Genomic DNA, 4,083 nt, shown 5'->3' with positions numbered 1-4,083 from the left:
TCTCTCTCTCTCTCTCTCTCTCTCTCTCTCTCTGACACACACACACACACACACACACACACACACACACACACACAGAGTAATTTAAAAATTAAAAAAGAAAAATATTAATTAAAAAAGAATTTATTGATGAATAATTTTTTTTGACCTTTGGAAGTCATTTCTTTTCTTTTCTTTTCTTCTCTTCTCTTCTCTTTTCTTTTCTTTTTTTATCCAAAATGTGTTGATTGGGCCGGTTCCCGCTCATCTTGAATCAGGTGCTTTCCAGTGCTGCTTCCTCCTGAAGGAGCATCCTTCTGTCCGCCTTGCTTTTCCGCCTGTGCTGACAGAGGACAGTGGAGCAGCCGGCACCCAAGACCCCGTCTGTGCATGGCTAAAGACCGTGGTGATCTTACAGCATCCTGGGCATTGCACCTCCATAACGTAGGAACTGGGGCTCTGCACCAGGTGCTTTTTCTTGTGTTTTCTCTTTTCCTCTTCTGGAGAGGGATGAAAAAGATTCTTTTTGAGAGGCATGTTCTCGTAGGGAGGTCGTCACCACCGGAAAGGGTGGAAATCATTTTCAAAGTGGTTTTAATTCACTAATTATGATGGCCACTGGAATAACAGCATTAAAATATTTGACACGCCTGAATATCAGGTATTGTAAATACATCACATATAGGTGCTTTTTGAAGATCAAAAGCATATAAATTAAAGATAGATACACTCTGTCCATCTTGTACACGTTATTCAAAAGGCAAGGGACTTAAAATAACGGGGACAATGTAAAATCACTATAAAGCAATTGGGTTAATGGAGAGTCTAAGTGAAAAATTCTATTATGTGTTTCCCAAGAGAAACCAAAGGGAACCCAGGCTATTGGAATCTTAGAATATGCTAATGTAGCTATTAATAGCTTAAAGAAGGAGATACTGTAAAGTTGTTGTCATGAATAGCCTACACTTAGAATGGTGTTTTCATCAAGCTAGATTTTAAATTCCATTATGGTAAATATTTAATTATAAGAAAAAAGGCTATTCGTACATTATTGTACCCCAGATAACGTCTAAGTGACACATAAATTTCAAAGAAAGGTAACCACCTTACTCATTAACACACTCTCTATGAGAATCTTGTGATGAAAGAATTAAATAATTTTCAAATATAACTTAACAGAATCACACACAAGCAAGCAATTGTGTGCAATAATGTGTTGGTGTTCTTGACCGTGTTATTTATTTCATCATGTATATGGACATCAGAACACTGTGTTTGATATCTTTATACACAATTGATATATCCTTTACATATGATTTTTGAAAGAATTACTAGGTTACAATGTTAGGGAGAATTGTGAATTCGGAAAACCCACAGAGGCCAGTGAGTTCTGAGCTTGCTTTACCAAGCAGGGCTGCATAAAAGGGATAGTTGGACCACGGGCCTGGGTACCAGGTGTTTGGAAGGGTCTGCACTTGGCTGTATCTAACAAGGGGGAGGTCTTTTGCCTCACCCCATGGCATTGTTATAAAAGGCCCTTTGGAATAAAGTTCTGAGCCATTGGGTATTGACCCAGGTCCTCTGGAAGCTATCCCGTGTTTCTGTTTTTCCTCTCATCCCTCTCTTCTCGAGAGTACCCTGGGAAAGGTGGGGGTAGGGCCCCCCAAAAGGTCTATGGTGTGTCTGTTTGAAATATTTCTGCCAGAATCACCATTTATTTTCATATGATCCTTAATTTATTCAAAAAGGAAGACGCAATTATAACATGTAAGAGGAGATGGTGAATTTGGAGTCAGGCTAGGCCTTCTCTGATCTTCACTGTGTCTCAAAACAAAGAGGGGTGGTGATGTGATCCACCATGTGGTTGCTGGGAATTGAACTCAGGTCCTCTGGAAGAGCAGTCAGCGCGCTTAACCCCTGAGTCATCTCTCCAGCCCCCGATGGGGGTGGTGATGTATCATTTTCCTAACGGGGGTAGCCTAAGTCACCTCGTGGATTGCTGGAGCTCCTTACAAAATCTATAAAATTAAAGTGGCTACTAACATATTGCAAGATTGTTGAGTAAATGTCATCTGTAATCCTCAGACAATGAATAAATGTTCCCAAACCAAGGAAACAAGGATTATAATAAAAATAATTAAGAATTATATAGGAAACAATCATTGAAATTAGAGGCTCCCATAGAGCTTGGCACAATGTAAGCTCTTGGCCAAATGCCAATTTCCTTTTCTCTTTTTGTTTTTGTTATATTTCATTTCTCTTATTAAATGTGCACTGTACATATATATGTGTGTATGTATATGTATATGTATATGTATATGTATATGTATATGTATATGATGTATATGAGTGTTCTGAATGTACATGCCTGTGTACCATGTGCATGCAGTGCCTGTGGAGGCCAGAGAGGGCATCAGATTTCCTGTAACTGGAGTTATAGATAGCTGTGAACACTCCCTCATGTGGGTCCTGGGAATTGAACCTGGGTCCTCTGGAGAAGCAGCTGATGCTGAGCCATCTCTCCAGCCACAAATATGCTATATTTTTTGTGTAAGGAAGTAAATTTCGGCAAGCATTGAGTACACATTTGATGACCACCCAGCCCTTAATGTGATTAAATCATTAGCAACCCACGGAATCAGCTTAATGATCAAAGGAATTTATTTGGGGGTTAACTCACAACCACGGGAAATTTATCGTAGGGTCTGGGGAAAGCTGAGCTATGTCCTACGCTGAATGGCTTGGTCCAGGATCTCAACATTCAAACCACAAGGTAGCCAAGATAAAGCTGTGTAGGTGCATCCTAGGTCTTAAGGGTCCCCAGTGGCCACGCCCCAGGGGCATGTACCTCAAGGTATAACTGTTAGTAGGGCGGTGCTTCAGGGCATGGCTCAAACAAGCCCCCCCCCCCCTTCTGATGACCCAGCAAAAGGGATGCCAATTTAGGTCCTGGAAAGAGTGAAACTAGGAGCTGTTATGTAGTAGTTAGGGGAAGTTCTTTAAACCGAACCTCAGGTAGACTGCAGGCGAAGCTCCAGGATTTAAGCAAGTCCTTTCCTCCCTGGTTTTAAAGCACTTTATGACTCTGTAGGAGTTGATTGTGGAGGCATGGAGAGTAGGGATAGCTAAGGTTTTATTTCTGGGCCGGACTGTTTGCATTGCTGACTGTGGTCTGCAGAATAACAAACTCCTTAGAACAGCAGACTACAGTAGCAGGCAGAACTCTGGAACCTACAGCAGGTGCCGCCATTCATTTCTTTTTCTTTTCTCTAATTTTCTTCCCTTGAGTAATTCATGAGGGAAGCTTTCACTTTCCAAAACGGCAGATTATTCCAAAATATAATTCACAAAGTTGAAATAAGTACCAATTTAGAAGGGGCTTACACTCTAAATCCATGTAAAACATTAAAAAACATCCTAACTCCCCCTCCCCCCAGAAAGGGTTTCTCTGTGTAGTTTTGGTGCTTGTCCTGAATCTCACTTTGTAGACCAGGCTGGCCTCGAACTCACAGAGATCCGCCTGGCTCTGCCTCCTGAGTGCTGGGATTAAAGGCGTACGCCACCACTGCCCAGCTTCTAACTCTTCTTTTAAGTGTGTGGTTCAGTAGCGAAAACTACTAGGAGTGATGTGCCTAGTCTCCAGGATGCTCCATTTTGCAGAACTGAAACTCCATACTTAACAAACAATAACTTCCCACTTCCTAGCAACAATAACTCTCCCATTTCCTAGCAACACCATTTTACTTTCTGTCTTGATGAGTTCGATTTCCCACTGTGGAATCATATAGTATTGTCTTTTTGTGATTGGCTCATTGCATGTAGCATAATGTTATCAAGGCTTATCCATGTTATAGCACATATCAAAATTTCAGTCATTTTAAAGGCTGAATAGCATTCTATTGTTTGTACAGACCATATTTTCTTTAACTTTTCATCCATCAATGGACATTTACATTGGTTACATCCTCTGACTACAGTAAATGCTGCTGCTATGAACATGGGTATCCACATTTTTCTTTAACACCCTGATTTCAATACTTTGGAATATATACCTAAAAGGGAAATTGTTGGCTCACATGTTGATTGTATTTTTAATTTTTTGAG

General features: G+C 40.7%; 1 pseudogene; it reads right to left on the bottom strand.

Moving 5' to 3' along the window:
- Positions 1–228: 228 nt before the first annotated feature.
- On the bottom strand, positions 229–645 carry LOC102927278 (small ribosomal subunit protein eS27 pseudogene; annotated as a pseudogene).
- Between the last annotated feature and the right edge of the window lie 3,438 nt (positions 646–4,083).

The sequence above is a fragment of the Peromyscus maniculatus genome, chromosome 2 (genome assembly GCF_049852395.1).
Source record: "Peromyscus maniculatus bairdii isolate BWxNUB_F1_BW_parent chromosome 2, HU_Pman_BW_mat_3.1, whole genome shotgun sequence".
NCBI lineage: Eukaryota > Metazoa > Chordata > Mammalia > Rodentia > Cricetidae > Peromyscus > Peromyscus maniculatus.
This window is presented reverse-complemented; position numbering and strand designations above follow the sequence as displayed.